This window comes from Alligator mississippiensis, chromosome 1 (assembly GCF_030867095.1).
Source record: "Alligator mississippiensis isolate rAllMis1 chromosome 1, rAllMis1, whole genome shotgun sequence".
Taxonomy (NCBI): Eukaryota; Metazoa; Chordata; order Crocodylia; family Alligatoridae; genus Alligator; species Alligator mississippiensis.
Genome location: NC_081824.1, coordinates 2,618,037 through 2,639,267, shown reverse-complemented (window position 1 = coordinate 2,639,267; position 21,231 = coordinate 2,618,037). Strand labels below are relative to the sequence as shown.

The window sequence follows — 21,231 nt, the reverse complement described above, 5'->3', positions numbered from 1 at the left end:
TTGTTCAGGAACCAATCCCCCATTTATAACGTTGTGCCTTTGGAAAAATCAGTTCCGAGTTGCAGTGTTTTGAATTAAGATGTGATTTTTCAGGAACCAATTGTGTTCCAAGTCCAAGGACTGCCTGTACCTGGGTGGCCAGTACCATTGTCTGTTGAAGGCTTCTTCCTGCAGTGCCTTCTCTTTCGTAAATGCCTGTTCTCCCTTGTCCACCAAGGCCCTAATAGAAAGCATGAGTTCCTGGGATCCATTCCCCAAATCCCAGCTGGTGATTCTGCATCCAGTACCTAGTTACTAACCCTCTTTACCCACTGCCCCAAACAGGATATCGAGGTCCCACACCTGCCTTAATCTGCAGCATCCAGCAAGGCCAGGGGCAGCTCTGGGGCTGCGATGATGAGAGCCGTGGGAAAATCTCCAGATCAGAGGAGCGGCTGCCAGGTGAGTTGTGTCTGTCCCCTCACCCTACTCCGCTCTCAGAAATGCTCCACACCCAGAGTGTCAGGGGGACCTGGAAACTACAGACTTGCCCTGTGCTGCCCTTGCAGGGTGCTGACCTCAAACACAGCACATTATGCTGTAGTGTGTCCAGGCAAGTGTTGTTTCCACGCCCTGAAATTCAACCATGTGGAGATAAGCAGCTGTTCCCTTCTCCTCCAGGAAATGACAGATGTTACAGGGCAATCAGGTTTGCTGTCTTGATTATTTTTGCCCGATCGGGTTTCCCTGAGATACAATGATCTTAAATTTCCATCTTCACTCACCAATGTAAGAGTTCATTCCCCAGCCCAAGGTAGCTATACCTCTCTACCACCTTCTTCCAGGGAAGGATGGGATTTGTAGTCCCCCATGGAAATCAGGATGGTGTGCAGAGGTTCTGTGTAGCTGTCACTGCTGGACAAGAAAGAAGCTAAGGCTCTCCCTTTCTTCTGATCAGGTTGACCTGGAACCCAGGAAATGTTTCATCCTGGTCTCAGGCTGCATGACATGGCTCCATGGCATGGGTGGGATTCAGAAGCTTTCAGGTTGTGGGGGGAAGTGAATCCCCCGTGGTTTGCACCAGAATACCCCACTTTGTGTTTCATCTCTGGGGCCCTGGGTGTCAAGAAGCTTGAGATACCACGGAGTCCAGGTTCAAGCTCATGCCAAGGCATTAGATCTGATGCAGACTCCTGTGACAGGGAGGCCACCTGGGATCCTTCAACAGGGGAAAGCTTCATGGGCTCATTCCCTGCATCAGACCTTGTCCTGGAAGCAGGCAGGAAGCACAGCCCTGCTCCTTTCAGAAGAGAGGCCACAGCTCTAAGTCCTCCCCTCGTCCTCAGCCCATTATAGCGTGAAGCTATTCAGGTACTGTCATAATGCACATCTCCCACTTATGCTTCTCTTAGCAGGGCCTGAGATGATGAGGCTGACAGGTGGGCCAAAAACTCTGAACTGCACGGAGTTTGGACCATTAGCTCAACACCGGGACCTGCCCCTCCACTGAGTCCAGTATTTGGGGTTTTGGCAGGAAGACCTTGTTTTGTTGGGGGAACATAAGTGCCAAGGTCCAGGCCTGTGCCCATCCCAGCAGAAGGAATAGCAGTGTTTGCCACTTGCCAGCAGGGTACGGGCTAATCTGGAGTTTCTCTTCCCCATGCAGCAGGTGCCTGGCTGCTGAGCAGAGCTGAGGAGCAGATTCCTGTTGTAGGACCTGCAGACCTGGTGCCAGCACGAACTTTCCCAGGGAGTCTAGGACGGATAGTCTCCCTGAGATCCGAGAGAGAGCAATGGCACAAGAGTCCAGGGAGGCCCAAAAAGCAGAAGGAGAATGTAACAGTGAACCAGGTATCATCTCCAGCTGGGTGTGAGAGTGGAGAAGGGGCAGATCTGAGAAACATCCCTGGGTGCAAGGAAGAATATGTGGAGCTGAGAGACATAAAGAGCCACTGGAAAGAGACACTGCATCCAAACCAAGGCAGTGTGGAGGGCCTCAGAGGAAAGCAGGAGCTCATTGCCGTTCACTGGGGCAGAGCCCTCCCCTGCCCTGAAATCAGGAAAACCCTTGACTGCCCATCACTTGTGGCTCTTCACAAGATAAAGCACACTGGAGAGAAGCTCCACATATGTACCAGGTGTGGGAAGGGCTTCACCCAGTCCTCCAGCCTGACCCGACACTGGCTCATCCACACAGGAGAGAAGCCTTATCAGTGCTCAGAGTGTGGGAAGAGCTTCAGATACCTCTCCAGCCTGGCCCAGCACTGGCTTATTCACACGCAAGAGAAGCCATATCAGTGCTTAGAGTGTGGGAAGAGCTTCACCCAGTCCTCCAGCCTCACCCAACACCGGCTCATCCACAGCGGGGAGAAGCCACACCAGTGCTTAGAGTGTGGGAAGAGCTTCAGACAGCTCTCCAGCCTGGCCCAGCACCAGCTTAATCACATGCGAGAGAAGCCATATCAGTGCTTGGAGTGTGGGAAGAGCTTCACCCAGTCCTCCAACCTGACCCAGCACCGCCTCATCCACACAGGAGGGAAGCCGCATCAGTGCTCGCAGTGTGGGAAGAGCTTCACCCGATCTTCCAGCCTGACCCGACACTGGCTCATCCACACAGGGGAGAAGCCACATCAGTGCTCACAGTGTGGGAAGAGCTTCAGCCGATTTTCCAGCCTGACCCGACACCGGCTCATCCACACACTGGAGTAGCCACATACTCATAGCATGGGAAGAGCGTTACCAAGTTTTCCCACCTGGTCCAGCACCAGGTCATTCACACAAAAGAGAAGCCACATTGGTGCTGAGAGGAATGGCAAAAGTTCACCCAATCCTCCAACCTGGCTTAGCACCAGCTTATCCACACTGGGGTGGGGAAAGCCACATCAGTGCTCAAAATGAGGGAATACCTGAGGAAAGACCTGTGGCGGGTCAGTTGTGGGGGGGGCGCTCCTACACTGAACCACCTGCCTCCCTGTACCTAACCAAATCCATGCTTTAGGTTACTTGGTCACAGGCAGGGGTAGCTGGGCAGGAGTCCTCAGGAATCCCCCTCCTGTATCTGGAGCAGGCCAGAGAGCCCTGAACCCGGGGCAGGAAGCCCGTGCCCTGTTGCATCCCCTGTTCAGTGTTGCCCGAGGGGAGGGGTGGACATGGACAGCAGCCATGGCTTGCCTGTGCAGGGATAACTCAGACAATTAGTCCTATGAAGCTGTCATTACGAGTGCAAAATGAATCTGTTAAATTGCATGAAACCCTACATGTGGATCACTTTCTTCCCAGGGAAAGTGGCCTCCCTTTGCTTAAGATTAACTCACTCCCAAAGTTTAATCTGGGTTACTTTAATGTCAAATAAAAATTTCACACAGAAGGGATAGGGGGTAGGGAGCAATGACTGCTCACCTACCATCACCCTTCGGATACAAGGCAGGTTCTCAAAAGCCAAGCATTTCTTCCAAAGTGTCCTGTCTTTAACATTAGGTAAAACAAAACTCATATTGGAGGTACTAAATTGAATGTGCATCAGGAAAAGTGCATTCATGCATGTGTAGACATGCCTTATGACTCTATGATTCAACTGTATGAGCACTAATATTGGGAACCTGTTGCTTTGCTGGAAGGTAAGGTAGCACCAGAAGTACTGCTCTCATATATGGTGCTGGTGTTGCCGTCCTCGCTGAGTGTTACTGATCTGTTCTCAGTGGTGAATTCTCTACAGCTGTGGTTCTGTCAAAAAGTCATAGCCAGGAGATCCCAACACCAGTTGTGTCTTAAAGAACTGGAAAAGGTTTGGCCAAGTTTATTATCTACATAGCATGGACCAAACACAGCTATGATTGATAGTCAAGATATTGATGGCTTGAAAGTGGTATTTAAAGTTTTGTTTTTTGGGAATTGGCTTATAGGTGTGTATATATATGTATTAGAATGGTTCAGGATAGGCAGCAGTGGTTAACTGATTTCTAAAAGCCTGGGTCTCTCACACAATTTCTCAGCCTTCAGAAGCAGACAGACTGTCTAACAAAACAAGACCAACAGAAACACACACAGCCTGGGAAAGTGGGGGCATGTACCACCCTGTTCCATAACATGAGATGAGGTGGCACCAGCTCACAAGGCCAAAGAAATGTGGCTAAAATTACTTTGTGGGAAGGGTGCGCATGTGTGGACTTGGATTGCGTTGATGAAACAGAACGTAGTGTGACTAACACAGAGAGACCAAACAGCGATAGCCATGGATGAAGAGTCATCAGGAAGAAAGAAGCATAAAAAAGCAGAGACTTGAGCGTAATAAAGGGCCCAGGTCCTCCTCCTCCCCATCCTCTGAGTGGGTCCCCGAGAGGGATCCCCATCCCTATCCCCTGGGAGGGGTCCCCAAAGCCACCTTGGACAGAGGGCACACCACCAATGGATCTCATCCACCCTATGGGGGAAAGGGGAGGGACGGGGCGGGCCTTGGCATCCCACCTCCTGGCTGTTGACATGCTGACATCTGACACACAAGAGAGAGCCTTAGAGTGAAACCTGCGTCCTGGCTTGACTTTTCTTAACTGAAGACAGTCCTAGAAGTGGTAGACGTATGTAGAATTGTTTGATTGCTTGTATTGTTTTTTTTTCTGTTATCACTATATTTCAATATATTTGCCTATTATTGAATGGAAAGGTTGTGGTCAGTCTGAGAGTAGGTCCCCTCTCCCAGAATAAGGCATCTTGTTCTAAATCCAGGGCCAACAGATACTATTGCGTGTGTGCCTGTGATAAGGTATCAGTACAAAAGCATGTAGGCTCCCCTAGGCCAATACAAAGGTCCCATGTTTTCTAATTTTCTTTTTATACAGTGATCCAAAAAATTAATTATTACATTCCACAGGTATCTTGAGCCATCTTGTGCTATGGGCTTATTTCACATCTTGGTCTGGGAGCTCTGTTTCCACCTGAGGCTGGGCTAGTCTTCACCTTGTACTGCCGCCTCCCCCTTTCATCTCGAGACAGGAGCTTTCGTCTGACCGACGTGTCAAGTTCTGCTTCTATAAGGAGCTGGTGCACTGCACACTTGTGCTAATCAGGCCTACTTCACCCAGTGCTTTTGTGTGAGTAGTATATATACTAATCAATGTTTCAAGGATGCAGAGAGATCAAAAGGGAGGATCTACTGGCTTTATCCCTCCTGGTGGCAATGCCATCAGCCAATAGGAACTGGAGCCTACAATGGTTGTGGCCATGGTTGTCAGTGGAGACCTGAGTAAATCCCCAGGCTCCCAGCGGGACTTTCCCGTGCTCTCAGTCACTTGCTGGAGCGGGTGTGGGAGAGAAGCCGGCCCCAGGGGCCTTGGTGGACTTAGGTGCCTCCCTGAGCTCCTGTTCAACCCTGCTCAGGCCCCAGCAGCAGATCCTTATGCAGCTCTTCTGTAACGCGCCTTTCTCTTCTGCATAAGACTGTCACAAAAAATAGTGGGAACTGCATTCGAGAAGCCGGCTTTGGAGTCAGGCCTTGTGAAGAAACATCAGGAGACCTGAACTGCCTTGCAGCCACACTCCCCTCTTGGGAAGCATTTGTCAGGATTTCAGTTCCTGTGACACACACCCCCTCACCTACGTGCATTGCCCCAACCTCAACCGGGGTGATGAAGAACAATGGTCATAAGATGATGGAGAATAATTTTAGGTTAGAGATCAGAAGGCAATATTTTACAGTTAGGGTGGCCAAAATCTGGAACCAACTTCCCAGAGAAGTGGTCCTCACCCCTACCTTGGGCAAATTCAAGAGGAGGTTGGACAATCACCTGTCTGGGGTCTTGTGAACCCAGCATCCATTCCTGCCTGTGGTGGGAGGTTGGGCTAGATGATCTGTTCAGGTTTCTCCTGACCCTAGCTACTATGATACTATGAAACTGCCCCCCTGAAATGCAGCAAGAAACAGGCACGTTCAAAATGTGTTGAACAAACACCCATTCTCTCCCTTCTTTCTGTGGTCACCTCCAAGAACAAGACAAACAAGCTCCCCTGCCAAACTGAGGTTCATTCAGAAGTGAAAAGGTTATGTTCTTAAACGCTGTAATATAGGGAAAGGGAGGGGGAGTGGTTTAATACACTGCGGGGTATCAGCAGAAAGGACAATTATGGAAATTAATAAGTGTGCTCCAGGATGGGTTATTAACCTCTTGGAGTAGCCCCTTTGGGACACTCCTGGAGCTAAATGGCTTTGGCACTAGCAGGAAATCCTCAGCATTACCCATAGGACATTACAATGTGCTGCATTTCACCCCCAGGATGCATTTACACTTTCTCCACACTTCCACAGAAGAGGCAGGACCGGACACAGGCTGCACCACCTTTCCCCCTACTATCGCATTAAACTCAGAAGAGATACTCTACTTGCCCTGGCAGAGGTTCATCCAAAAGGGCAGGGTCCCGGCCACACAGCAGTCCTTGGGTGCAATGCCTCGAGTGTGACCAGCTCCTGCTCCTGAGGGTGAACAACACCCCCTGTGTTGTGAATCTTCTGGGAAGGGAAGGGGCTGGGAAATCACAGAGATTCTGGGCCCTGCTCAGTTCCCGTTTCACAGCTCTGGAGAGGACATAGAGACCAACCACAGGGATATCGTGTTAAGTTGTGGGGCTTGATTAGCAAAGAGTCTATTATAGAGACTGGGGTGAAGCGGGGGCGGGGGGGTGCAGTTCTGACGAGGGGCTGAGAAAACTGCCAAACTCCACTCACGGGGCGGCAGTGGGAGTTTCTTGCAGGCAACGATGGGCATGTGCAGGCCTTGGAGAGGGGTGATGCGGTAAAGAGGAAAGGCAAGGCCAGGGTAGAAGGCAGGGAATGATTCCTCACCATAAACGTCCTCCTTCCTGCAATCCAAGAGCCTCGTATACCAGGAGCCTGGGAGCAGGAGGAAGGACTAAGTTCAGATTTGGCTGCAGACAGTCCATGGGTGTCAGCTGGAGCCAGTTGTCTTGGGGAGGGCACCCTACTGTGAAAGCCCTTCTCTCCCTGGGAGTACTGACTGCTTTTAGAGAATGACGGGGATGGCACGAGCTCCAAGGCTGATGCAAAGGTCATCTCACAGGTTCTCCCAGCATCTGGACTGGTCTCTGCCTGAAGGGTTTCCTTTTATCCCATCCCCTGTATCAAGCCTTGGCATCAAGTCACTGTGCCCTCTGGATTCTGCAGTGCCCTATCAGGGCTGAACAGTGGGTGAACTCTTGGTGCACTGCACCACCATGAGGTTCCTTCCCTGGATGCAAACACTGGTAGGTGCTGAACGGGTATACGTCCCCAAGCCCTTTCTGCATTGCTGAAAGCATTACAGATGCACCCGTATGTGGATGGACTGGTGCCAGGCCAGCTTGGAGAAGTAGGGGAAACATTTCCAACACTAACCATTAACGTGCTTTCTTTATGTGGATGAGCTGGTGCCAGGCCAGGCTGGAGGACTGGGTGAAGCTCTTCCCACAAACAGAACACTGATGCTGCTTCTCACCTGTGTGAACAAGCCGGTGCCAGGCCACGTTGGAGGATTGGGGGAAGCTCTTCCCATGCTCCACGCACTGATACGGCTTCTCCCACAGGTGGATGAGCTGGTGCTGGGTCAGGTGGGAGGACTTGGTGGAGCTCTTCCCACGCTCTGAGCACCAATGTGGCTTCTCCGTCATGTGGATGAGCTGGTGCAGGGCCAGGGTGGAAGATCGGGTGAAGCTCTTCCCACACTCCAAGCACTGATGTGGCAGGCCCTTCTGCAGGAGGCTGCTCCTCATCTTTGCTCAGGAACCAGGCACCTCCTGTGTGGGGAACAAATGCCACATTATTCCTTGCTATCCTGGCAAGGGGCTAAAACTGCTATTCCTTTCGCTGGAATTAGCCTCTAAGCAGGCCTGGACTATGACACTTGTGCTCCCTCAATAAATCAAGGTCTTCCTTCCCAAACCCATTTGCTGGGGAGGAGGGAGAGGCAGGTCCTTGTGCGGGGCTAATGTTCCCTACTCCGTGGAGTTCAAAGTCAGACTGTCAGGGTTTCTGTCCCAGCATCAGCCCCATCACCTTGGACCCTACTGGGACAAGCACATGTGGGACATGTGCACGAAGCCTGAAAGCTTTCATGATCTAATGGGCTGAGGAGGAGGGCAGGACTTACAGCTGTGGCTCCCTGTTCTGGGAGAAGCAGGTCTCTGCTCTCTGCCTGCTTCCAAGACACGTTCAGGTGCAGGGGAGCACGGCAACCACCCACAGGTAGCAGCAGCGGCGGCTGTATCAGTGGCGAGTGGGAAACTCCCACAGGCAGCTGCAGCAGTGTCAGTGGCAGGAGTGGGGGAGGTGGAGTGCTGACCAGTGGTCAGCGACCACCTGCACATGCCATTGGCAGCATTGGCGGCAAGGGGATGGCGACTGGTGACTGCCCACAGGCGCCACTGGTAGCATTGGCAACACTTTTTGCACAGGGTGCACCACCAGTCTCAGGAGATTCACTTCTCTCCACAACAGGAAAGCTTATGAATTCCAACCATGCTACAGAGCCATTTAGCACAGCCTGCGACCACGATGAAACACCTCCTGGGTTGTACGCCAACTGGGCCAGGAGATGCCAGGGAGAGCCTCAGCTTCCCTCTTGACCAGCAGGAAGGGCTACACAGAAACTCTGCACACCATGTTGATTTCCATGGGGAGACTACAAACCCCATCATGCCCTTGGAGATGGTATTAGAGAGGTATGACTACCTTGGGCTGCAGAATGAACTCTTACATTGCTGAGTTGAGATGGAAATGTAAGATCATGGCATCCCAGGGAAACCAGATCTGGGCCATGAAAACAAAACAACAAACTTGATTGTCGCTTATCAGCTGTAATTAGGAGAACAAAAAAGGGAAGAGCTGCTTTAAATAGCTCTGAATTTCCAGGAGTGGGAGCAACACCTGCCTGGACACATTACAGCATCATGCACTGTTTTTGAGGTCAGCACCCTGAAACAGAAGCACAGGGCAGGTCTGTGGTTTACATGTCCCCTTGGCACTCTGGGCATGGAGTGAAGTCGGGTGGAGGGGACAGCCACAACTCACCTGGCAGCAGGTCTTCAGACATTGAGATTTCCCCATGGTCCTCATCATCACAGCCCCAGAGCTCCACCTATCCTTCCTGGATGCTGCAGATTAAGGCAGGCGTGGGACCTTGATATCCTGTTTGGGGCAGTGGGTAAAGAGGGTTAGTGACTGGGCACTGGGTGCAGAATAACTAACCAGGATTCAGGGAATGGATCCTATGAACTCTCAAGGTTTGTACTAGGGCCTTGATCAGGTTCAGGCAATTATTTTTGGTGGAGGGCCGCTTACTCAGTTTTGGCAGGCTGTTGGGAGCCACACAGGTAGCCCCGCCCCTTGACAGGTGCCCCACCCCTTGTCAGGTGCCCCGCCCCCTGGTCACCATCTTGGGACCAATGTCCCAAGGCCAGCACCAGTGAGGCCCAGAGTGGGGCACAGGTTGGCAGGGGTCTGTGGAGCCAGGCTGGGCTGCACCAGCAGGGAGTGGGGAGCTGGCCTGGCTCCACAGAGCCCCTGCCAGCTGGGACCCTGCGCTCCTGCGCTCTGGGCCCCGCCAGCACTGGCCCCGGGACATCGGTGCAGGCCCTGTGCTCCTGCTGGCTCCCCGCCCGCTCACACCCAGTGCCCCCCAGCTCCGCAGTACAGGTGGGGGGCAGCTCATAGCCCCAACACCCTGCTCGACCTCAAGGAAGAAGCTGGCGCTGAACATGGGAAAATGTGGCCCCTCGCCTGCCCCATGGCCGGCACTCCCTGCTGCAGGCACTAGCAGTCCATGTGGGGCTGTCCAGAGCAGGCACAGGCAGCCCCAGGAAGGCTGCGGGTGGCTGCAGCATGGGGCGCTGGCCATGGGGCAGGTGAGGGGCCATTTTTCCTCACGCTCAGCACCAGCTCGTAACCTGGCCCCACTGCCAGGCTGGCAGTGGGGCCAGGTTACAAGGTGGTGCTGAGCGCAGTGGGGTGGGGAAACCAGCCCCTCCCCACCCCATGCCTGGCGCCCCGCACTGCAGCCGCTTGCAGCCTGCCTGGGGCTGCCTGTGCCTCCTCTGGACAGCCCTGCACGGGCTTAGAGTGCCTGCAGCACAGGGCATCGGCCATGGGGTAGGCAAGGGGCTCCTTTTCTCTGCACAGGGAAGGATCCCAGGAAAAAGCTGAGCACTTTCCTGTCACTTGACAGGAACCAAGGGCAGAGAAATATTAATTTTCTACATTTTTTTAGGGGCCCCGCAGGCCAGATAGAATGGCCTCATGGGCCAGATCTGGTCCACAGGTCATATTTTGTCCACCCCTGGCCTTGATGGACAAGGGATGAATGATATTTAGGATGAAAGACATGGCACTGCAGGGAGAAGCCTTCAATAGGGCATGTCCCTTGTCACCCAGGTAGAGGAGGGATGGTCATAGGAAACAAAGCACCAACCACTCCCTGGTATAGAAAGGGTATCGAACTGACAGTCATGAGGGACAGGCCTGAGAAAACAATCTGACCTATTAAAACATAAGTCCCTCAACCCTGCACACGAGCCAGAACAAGCCCCTGTGTTAGTATCATAGAATCACAAAAATTTACCTTTGGAAGGGACCTCAGGAGGTCACATCTAGTCCAACCCCCTGCTCCAAGCAGGACCAGCCCCAAGTACATCATCCCAGCCAAGGCTTTGTCTAGCTGGGTTTTGAAAACCTCAAAGAATGGAGACTCCACCACCTCTCTGGGTAACCTGTTCCAGTGTTTTACCCAGGGAAATGTGGGCTTTGTAATTCTTTAGCATCTTGTCTCAATAGAGTACCTTGTCTTCATCTTCCAGCAGCTTCCACTCCTCCCACGTGAAATACACTGCCACGTCCTCAAACACCTCCCGGAGCTGCGGGCACAAGCGTTGCACCATCAGTGTCTCCTGGGCCAGCTGCTCCCAGCCCCCACGGCCCTGTCTGCAATCACTCGGCACTACAGCTCATTGCAGGCTGAGCCAGGACAGGCAGGGCTGCAACATCCCGTTACTCAGCTGACACGCAACGTGGATGCAGCTGTGGACATGGGAGTTCACGTGTCGGCCTCAGCCCAGCTCATCATGGTCTGTCTGCTCAGTCCTTGAGGCAACCAAGCCGGCACTTTTGGAGGCAGGGAGCCCCATCTCCATGCACTCTCACCAAGCCTTCCCATGCCAGTGCCCCTGGTATCTGCACTTGGGAGGGAACTCCTGCTAATGCCAGCTTGGGCTGTTTGCACCCTGTGGCACCACGGGCCTGATGTTCTTCAGGTCTGTCTGCTCCCCCTGTTGTTTACAGCCCCCCTGGCTCCTCCTGCACTCTGCCCCAGCTGTGCTCCCCCCAGCTGCACCTGGTGCCCTGCTCACCTTCAGGCTCGGCCCCTGCTTTGGAGGCCTGCCCTGCCCCTCCTGCACTGGGCCCGGCTCAGGAGCCCCTCTCCATCCAGTCCCCCTGGGCAAGTCCTCTGCAGCTCCAGCTTTAGAGGCTCTTCTCCAGCAGGTTTCTGCTCAGCGCAGCTCAGGGTCCCAGCACCTGTGGGTGGGGAAGAGTGCACAGGGTAGCCCTGGTGTTGCTGGCATTGGGAAAGCCAGTTTTGGGCTCCACAATTCAAAAAGGATGTGGAGAAGCTTGAGAGGGTGCAAAGGACAGCCACGTGCATCATCAGAGGTCAGGAAAACAGACTTTATGATGAGAGGCTGAGAGCTATGGGACTCTTCAGCCTGGAAAAGCGCAGGCTCAGGGGTGATCTGATGGCCACCTATATGTTTATCAGGGGTGACCACCATGTCTGGGGGAACGTTTGTTCACCAGAGCGCCCCAGGGGATGACAAGGCCAAACGGTCATAAACTCTGCCGTGACCGTTTCAGGTTGGACATAAGGAAGAAGTTCTTTACTGTCCGAGCCCCCAAGGTTTGGGATAAACTGCTGCTGGAGGTGGTTCAAGCACCTACTTTGAACGCCTTTAAAAGACATTTGGATGTTTATCTTGCTGGGATCCTATGACCCCAGCTGACTTCCTGCCCCTGGGGCAGGGGGCTGGACCTGATGATCTTCTGAGGTCCCTTCCAGCCCAAATGTCTATGAAATCTATGAAAAGTTCTGCTGATCTCCTGTATTGGCCTCGGACTAAGGCAGACAGAGGCATCGGCATGTGGAGGAGGGGGAAAAAGGTAGAGTCCACATCCCACAGCTCTTGTTAGGAGACCTCTGTAGGCACGAAGTTGGAGATGAACCTCAATAACTGCCCCAGCATGGGGTAGTGGTCACAGCACCATGTCACCTGCAGGGCCATTGCTTAGGGGCAACCAACATGGGTTCATTAGAGGCAGGTCCTGTCAGGCCAACCTGGTGGCCTTCTATGACCAGGTCACAAAATCCTTAGATGCAGGGGTAGCAGTGGATATAGTCTTTCTGGACTTCAGGAAGGCCTTCGACACTGTCTCTCATCCCATTCTCATTAAAAAATTGGGGACTGTAGTGTCGACACCTACACAGTCAGATGGGTCGCTAACTGGCTGGAGGGCCGCACCCAGAGAGTGGTGGTGGACAGGTCTTATTCGACCTGGAGGGATGTGGGCAGTGGGGTCCCCCAGGGCCCGGTCCTTGGACCCGCGCTGTTCAACATCTTCATCGGTGACTTGGATGAGGGGGCGAAAAGCACCCTGTTTAAATTTGCAGATGACAGTAAGGTGTGGGGGGAAGTGGGCATGCTAGAAAGGAGGGACAGGCTGCAATTAGACCTAGACAGGTTACAGGGGTGGGCGGATGAGAACAGGATAGGTTTCAACACTGAGAAGTGCAAGGTGCTGCACCTGGGGAGGAAGAACCAGCATCAGACCTACAGGCTGGGGAACTCCCTTCTATCATCACAGAGGCAGAAAAGGATCTTGGGGTCATTATTGATGCCAAAACGAACATGGGCCAACAGTGTGGGAATGCGGTCAGTAGGGCCAACCACACCTTGTCATGCATCCACAGATGCATCTCGAGCAGGTCCAAGGAGGTGATCCTCCCCCTCTACGCGACACTGGTCAGGCTGCAGGTAGAGTACTGCGTCCAGTTCTGGGCACCGCACTGCAGGAGGGATGTGGACAGCATGGAGAGGGTCCAGAGGAGGCCACCTGCATGATCGGGGGCAGCAGGACAGGCCCTACGAGGAGAGGCGACGGGACCTGAACCCGTTCAGCCTCCACAAGAGAAGGCTGAGGGGGATCTAGTGGCCGTTTACAAACTAGTCAGGGGGGACCAGCAGGCACTGGGGGAGTCCCTGTTGCCCCAAGCACTACCGGGAGTGACTAGAAATAACGGTCACAAGCTGGCAGAGGGTAGATTCAGACTAGACATCAGGAGGCGTTACTTCACTGTCAGGGTGGCTAGGATCTGGAACCAACTTCTGAGAGAAGTGGTGCTGGCTCCTACCCTGGGGGTCTTGAAGAGGAGGCTAGATGAACACCTTGCCGGGGTCGTTTGACCCCAGTACTCTTTCCTGCCAGGGCAGGGGGTCGGACTTGATGATCTACTCAGGTGCCTTCCGACCCGACCTACTATGAAACTATGAAACTCTGAAGTCTGAGGGATGCTGAGGCTGTGTCACATCCACATGTAAGGGCAGGAGGAGGGGAAATGCGTTGTGTCTTTTCCAGGGATTTCCAGGGGCACCGGGAGAACAAGAACAGCTGATTTTTGGAGCACTGACCAAACCAAACATGTTCTGTCAGAGAGATTTCTACATGGAGGGCTGGTGCCTCCTGCTGCTGCTCTGCTCCTGGGGAAGGGCCTGGCCTGGCTCACCAGCCTGAGGAGCTGTTTTCTGCTGACAACTCCCAGGTCCCCTCAGTTTTGAGTAAATATGCAAGACAGAGGCCTGGGTTGGGTGTACCTGAACCACCCAGAGACCACTGGGGAGTCTGCCCCCACACAGAGATCAGAGCTTGGTCCCAGCTCAGCCACATGGTTACAAATATTGCAGCCCTGCCCTGGCAGAGGCATGTTGGAGCCTCTCCCCCTGCATGCAGGACAGACGCGCCAGCACCTGGACCTGCATCCGGTCTCTCACCTGAGTCCTGGTGGTATAATGTCCCCCCCCTGGGGACAGGAGGTGGCTTATTCCAATGCCCCAGGGTTTCCCTCTCTCTAGACTCCTCCAGAGGCCTGTCCACACGATGGGCCTTGGGTTGCTCCAGCCAGGAATCACCAGTGTCCTGCAGTGCCGCAGTGGACGGCATCTTGTCTAAGGACACCTCCTGGACCTGCACACTCACTGCGACCTGGGGACGAGATCCATGTGATACTGGGGAGCTGGGATCTGCAGCAGCTGGGGTAGGAGGAAACATCCTTAGGATTGTCCTCCCTTCCTCTCCTGCCTGACATAAGCTGCGGAGACAGCTCACCACCCCCCACCTCATGCCTGACCCCCTGGGCTGCCCGGCCTCTGCCAGGCCCTGCAGCCACCCCCGTGGTACTTGGCCCCAGCAGCTCTTCCCAGGCCCACAACATCTCCCAGCAGCCCCAGACACTTGCAGATCCTTCTGCCCCTTGGCCCCTGGCAGGGCCCAGTGTAGCAATTTTAAGTTTGCTATTATGAATTAAGCTTGTTATCATAGTTTTATATCTTGTTATTGTAACTTTATATAGCAATTGTATTTTTTTATGATACTTGGAAGTATGGATGAATAAGTGTGGAGTGATTGGTAAAAACAAGTATAAGCTATGTGTTAACAAACAAGTTACCAAATGGTGAGCTATGCTAAGAAGACGCTGAAGAGGTAAATTCAAAATCCAGCTTGTACCAGGCAAAGAACATAAGCAGAAAAGACAAGATCAAAAGGTTTACAAAATATCTTGAGGCTAAAGACTCCCCTTTGTGACGGGCATATCCTATATCAGTGATAACGAAGAAATGTTCTATACAGAGGGATTAAAAAGCAACCCCTCGAACAGTGACGTGTGAGTTGACAGCTCACCAAACTGGAAAAATCACTGGAGTCCGAACAAAGACGGCACAGAGTCAAGCAAAGCAGAATGGGGCACCCAACACCAACTGGATAGCCTATAAATGGAAGAGACTTAACAGCAAGAGGTGAGGAGACACTGCAAGCTTCAGGGAACGCAGGCAGTCCGTATGCCCTGTCCCTGATCTCCTAGTAGCTAGGCTGGCCACTGAGCGTGGTATTTGAGCAACGAACTTTGGTAACTATAACATCTGCAGAGTGACTGGAAGAGTGTGTGTGTGTGTGTGTGTGTGTGTGTGTGTGTGTGTGTGTGCGCGCGCTCTTTTGAATATTCTAATCAATAAATGCAGCATTTTGCCTCTTACCCACTCAGTTGGTAATTTGTGCAACACCAGGTCCCCAGTCTCCATGGGCCTGCAGGTGCCCCCCCCCCCCATCAGCCTGCTACACTTTCCCTTCCCACCCGCCCTGCCCAGCCCCCCAGCCCTTTCCACAATGCCCTGCACGCGCCCCTGCCCCTGCCCCCACCATACGGCTGAACCTCCCCTCCCCGCAAATACACACACACACACACACACACACACACACACACACCCTCCTGGACAAGTCCCAAGCCCCAGGGCTCCCTGCCCAAGCAGGACTCAGCTCCAGTCTCACCAGAAAACCCCCCAGACACGCCCCACTTTTCTCGGGTGGGGGCAGGGTTTGCCCCCCCGCTCCCCTGCTCAGCCCCACCTGGGTCCCGGGCTCCAGAGAAACTAGTGCAGAGTCCCTGCCGGCCCCAGCCCCGTGCGGGTCCCGCCGCCCGGCCCCGAGCGCTCCCGGCCGGCGCGGAGGTGCCCGCGGGACTCCTGCCTGCACCCGGCCCGGGACACGGCCTGCCCCACTGCCCTGCCAGCAGCCCCGGCCCGGCCCCTGCTCCCGGCACCCCGCTCCGCCCCGCCCGGGGCTTCACCTGTGTGCAGACAGCGCCGGGCACGGGCAGGGCAGGGCGATGCGGCGAGGCCGAGGCGGGGGGTGCTGTCCCGCACTGCAGCAGCGCGACAGAGCTCTGCTCCGCTTCCCCTCCTGCCCCGCTCCCCGGCGCCTCGCTCGCCCGCCCGCCCGCCCGCCCGGGGCCAGTCCCAGCCCCAGTCCCAGTCCCGGGCCCTGGGTGTGCCGGACACAGCGGGGCTCTCCCGGGCTGGGCTCCTGTTCGCTGCTCCCTGCTGCGCCTTCATGTGCAAACCAGCCCGTTGTCATCCTGATGGCCCTTCCCCGGGGCTGAGTGCCCCACCCGCCCCCTTCCCTCCCCTCCTGCTTCCTTAACCCGTGCTTTCCCCCGGTGACAGAGGGCACAAGAAAGGGAAACTGAGGCAGGGAACGTGCATGTGCAAACCACACCATTAAGCCCACAGGTGTCATAAACACCCCTCTTGTGGTCACAGCGCCAGGGCCCAACCCCCGTGGGGTTTCCTGGCTCTGCTTGGCGCAGGGGGTCTCCCTGCCCACGTCCTCCCTGAGCCCAGGCACAGCTCACTCCCACCCCACAGTAAGCAGCCCCCTGCCCTGCTGGTGCCCCTCACTCCCGACCTGCAACCCCCTGGCACTGCCAGTGCCCTGTCCCCCCAACCCACAGTTCCCCACTGCCCTGTGCCCCTCACTCCCAAGCCACAGCCCCCCAACCTTCACTCCTGACCCACAGTATTTTGCCTCCCTGGGCTATGCTGGGACCCTGAGCCCTAACCCACAGACCCATCCCTGGGGCTGCCCCTCACTCCTGAACCACTTACCCCTGCCCTGCACTACCCCTTACACCTGAACCCACAGTCCCTCACCCCCAATCCCCGGTCATGCAGGCGCCACTCACTCCTGACCTGCAGCCCCGGCACTGCCACTGCCACTGTGCTGCACTCCTGACCCACAGTCCCTGTCCTGCACCCAGCCCTGATGGTGCCCCTCACGCCTGCCCCCAAGCCCCTGCCCCCCAGCCCTGCCAAAGGAGCCTCTCAGCTGTCCCTGTCCCAACCAGACCACTGTGCAGTGGGACTCCGATCCGTGGCATGGCGATGTTTCCCTAGGTTCAGAGGTGCAAGACAAGCCTTCTGGCCCTGCGGCCGGGGCCTGGGAGACCACCCCAGCCTGTTTTGAGGAAGTGCCTGTGCTCTTGGGAGGTGGCGCCTGTGGCCACGTTGGGACAGGGGCAGAGCTGGGGGGTCAGTGCTCCATGGTGGTTTTGTGGCCAGGAAATGGTGCTTTCACTACTGTGACCTGGGTTTGTTTCGGGGCTAGGCAAGGCACCTGCTGATCCACACCCCTGTACGCCCCAGGCCTCCTGTGCAGCAGAAAGGCAAGAGGTCTCCTGCGCACACACAGCCAGGGTCAGTTTTCCTTGCCATCCCCGGGCTGCCAGTCCTTGCTGCCTTCAAGACAGCCCCAAAGCTGGGTGCTTTGTTCCCTCTCCCCCACGTTGTTCCCCTCTGGGTGTGCACTCCTGTAGCTCAGACTTGGGAATGGTTTGGCTGGTGGCAGAAATGCCGGGGCTCTGGCACTTGGCCTGCAGGAAATCCCTGCACCAAGATCTCCAGCACGAGCCCAGGGAGGCTCCAACAGGAGAGGCATCTGTCCGGGAAGTCCCAACCAACATGGCCCTCGAGGTAGAGGGCAAGCAGCCGAGGCGCTGGTGATGTAAATTTGCTGGAGGAGGCTGTCATGCAGAAGTGCGAGTGGCTGGCCAAAAGCATCTGCTAGGAGTGGGAGTTGAACCCACAGCTTTCCAGGAAGATCAGTATATCCTGGACAGAAAAAGGGCCCATACACCATGCAGCTACCCATACCAAGGACACCTCCCAGCCCTCATCTTGCCTTGAATTATACTAATTGCCACAAGTCGGGCTTACAGGGCAAGAAAGAGCACTCCTGGGTTGCCTCCCCACTTCGTTCCTGCAGGGTCGATCTAGGAGCCTTCCTCAGCTCCACACCGCACTTGGTGACAGGAATGGGTTGTGGGAGGCGTCGTCATTTTACACCCCAGGGGTGTCTGGCCCAGGGGAACAATCTCGCTGTCTCTCCCAGGATGTGGGATGCAGCCAGGAAAGCCGGAGACAGGAAGCTGCAGACCGCCGTGGTGCAGTTGGCCATCTTTCAGGGTGCCCGTGCAAAGGGCCGCACAGGACAGGGTCTCTCCCACCTGCGAGCGTATCCCTGGCCAGCCCTGCCCCTCGCTGGCTCTTGGCAGCGTCCCGAACTGCTTTCCTGAGCATGAGGTGGCTCCCCTCTACAGGCAGCTCGGAGGGCAGGGAGAAGCTCCCATCTTGAATCTGGACGGGTGTCTCTACTTCTGGGACTCAAAGGGGCCCAAGGCATTGTCAGGCTCCCACTTGGTGCTGTTAACATTATAGACATTGGATTTATGACGCATTATAACCTGCCTGACAGCTGACTCCCCAGGTACCTCTCCACTATCTAGTAGCTACATTAATTCCCTTTGTTTCCACTCTCCATCCCCATCCGCTCTCTCTCCTCAATTTACACCTTCACTTATCAGCTCTCTTGCATGCACACCAGCCTCTGGCTTCTTTACTACTTGTTCCATCCAGGAAGAGCAGAAAGCAACTGGGGATGCTTCCTCAGCCTGATGAGGGTCATTTATACCTAAAAGCTTGCAAAGAAGTTGTCCACCTATTTGAGTTGGTCTTATAAAAGGAATCAGATTTATCCAAAGAACCTTGTCACTCTTTGGCTGGCATTCAGGCTCCCTCAGTCACCCTGTGCGCTGACTTACAGGATCTAATCTTTCCTGGATGGTTTCAGAGGAATTCATGATCTGCATCTATGGAAGGGAAGCTAAAGACAGGAGGAAGGTGCTAGAGCTTAGACAGGGGAGAGGAACAGCATGGGGTAGGAATCAAACCCAGGACAAATTCTTAAAGCACAGCTTTGCTTACCCCTAAACCACCCACAAAGTCTGGGGCTTGTTGTCCCTGCTTAAGGGCAAGGGAAGGAGCTGTGCACGTCCCCTTTCCCCCCCTTCCGTGGATGGCTAGAGGACTCTTTCTGAAGCCTTGCCCAGTCGGAGGAGTGGATTTGTTTAGACTGTGGCGGGCCAGTAGGGGGCGCTACTGCGTTGCGCCGCCCACCTCCCTGCGCCGCCCACCGTCCAGGCTCCGAGTGCCTCCCTGGGGTGCCTCCCGTCCGGCCGACCCCTTCCCTGGAGCACACCCGCTAGCCTGGGGTCCCCGCTGCCACCATCCCAGGCCCTGGACTCAATCCTGGCTCTGCGCACCTTGGAGAACACAGGCCTGATCGTCCAATGGGTCCTAGACCCAATACAGGCACTTGGGGCATTTCCCCAAGTCAGGGGCTTATTAGGGAAGCCTCCCTTAGTCCACAGACCTAAGGGGCCTCCTCGGCATAATTTAGACCCACCCCTCAATAAGTTTCCCACACCGGTCACAAGGAGAACTTCATTGATGACAGGGGGTAGGGCAGAAACAGGGTAAAAGGTAGAGCAATGTCATGGAAATATCAGAGGAATATCAGAGGAATCCCATAGAGCAAACCAGGGTGGCTGAGGTAGCCGTTTAAACACGCATCTGAGTTACTGTAAGCTAAATATCTAGTCGGATCTCGAGTAGCTTACTCACTTGCATCGTCCAGAGGTGGTTGGAGTTTCCTCTGGAGGCAGGGCACTCTTGGAGCATGCGGTGATGAGGAGAGAGCCAGGCTCAGATTCACCTGGATGACCGCATGGCTAATGGCTCCTTCTTCCTGGCCCGGGCCTTTTTATAATCTTTCTGACCTCAGCAGCCCAGTCCAATTGAAGCTGCCAATACTGGCCACAAGCCAACCAATCTACCAAGGCATCACTGGCTACCTGGGCCCATGCACTGACCTGCCCCCCCCCCCCCCCCCCCCCCTGCTGCCCAGGTGACAACAGCAACCGCCTCCCAGGCACCAGGCTTTTGTCATGCAGACAAGGGAGGGAGATCCCGGCCCTGAGGAATTCAACACCAGCCTCTCACGCTGGCAGAGACAGAGCTCTGTAGAGGGACACAGACAGTGGCATTTCTGCCACACAGACTGCCTCACCAGCCTGAGAAGCTCTTTCCCACGGACACTCAGGGATTCTTGGGGACCGGCTGCCCTGGGCAGGTGGCCTCTGGAAAGGCTTCTCCATGTGGCTCTGAGGTTAAACTAATATTGGTTCTGTGGTGTAATGGCCAGCACCCTGGACTCTGAATCCAGTAATCCGAGTTCAAGTCTCGGCAGAGCCTCTAGCTTGTGTTTCTTGCAGCACCAGCTCATTTGCAAAGAGGTGTCTTGGCTTGGCTCTCTGCTGAATTTCCATCTCCTTTCCTCTTCCCCACATTGCAGGGGTGTGCAAAATACAGCCTATGGCTTGCATCTGGCCCACAGCATGATGCTTTCCACCCCACAGACAGCAGGCAGTATAAGTGGTGGCACACGCAGCCAGTCCCACCACCCCGGGCACACAGTGGGGCTGGGGCAGCCACAGACTCAGTTTCCCCCTGCCCCACTGGCAGCAACACTGAGCATCAGCAGCCAGATGCTGCTCTGCACCTGCCATGGCCCCATCACATCCCCTCGCCTGAGCCTGGCCTGCCTGCTGGGTCCTCAGCCAGGCCCCATGGGATCCCGCCAGTCCGCCCATTCTGCCTGGCATCCTCAGCAGTGGGGTTGACATGGACACGTCCAGGTCAGATAGGATTAATTGCCCTTTCCCACCCCTCCACACATCTGAGCCAGGTCAGCACCCCATCCTGCCCTGCCGTGTCCAACTGGATCAACTCCCCAACTCTGATTAGCAGGTGACACACATGCATTTCTGTGTCACTGATATGCCATGGGCGCACAAGTGTGTAGCACTGATTGTGTGACAAGTGTGTTGTAACAACGGTGGAAGGAAGCCCTGGGCCCTTGGAGTTGGGAACTCACGCTCTCCTCTCCCGCACTGAGGGGAGATGCTGAGAGGAGACAAACTCCCCACGAAAGCTGTTCTGCTCTGGGATGGCTCTCCTTCGCTCCATGGTCATCTCCCTCCTCTTGCCCTGGGGCCAGGGAAGGATTCCTGCAAGAATCAAGACAGGAAAAGGAAAAGGAGCAGCCAAATGCCCTGCCTGTGGCACAGACACCAGACAGGCGGGGGTCTCTGCTATGTCCATCCAGCCCCTTGGGCACCCACATCCCGGATGCTTTTAATCACTGCAGGATCCCCGCAGCACCCATCGCAGGGAAGGAGGGCGTCACGGAGAGCAGGAGCTCAGGAAGGGATTTGGGGTCCT

At 55.1% G+C, this 21,231-nt stretch overlaps 1 protein-coding gene and 1 non-coding gene across 2 annotated transcripts in view; both read left to right on the top strand.

The window, feature by feature from the left end:
* LOC106737336 (zinc finger protein 708-like) overlaps positions 1–21,231 on the top strand; it is a 52,623-nt gene that overhangs the window by 11,334 nt on the left and 20,058 nt on the right. The window lies entirely within an intron of this gene.
* TRNAQ-CUG (transfer RNA glutamine (anticodon CUG)) lies at positions 20,131–20,202 on the top strand. The gene has a single exon. It is a non-coding gene; the product is annotated as a tRNA-Gln (tRNA).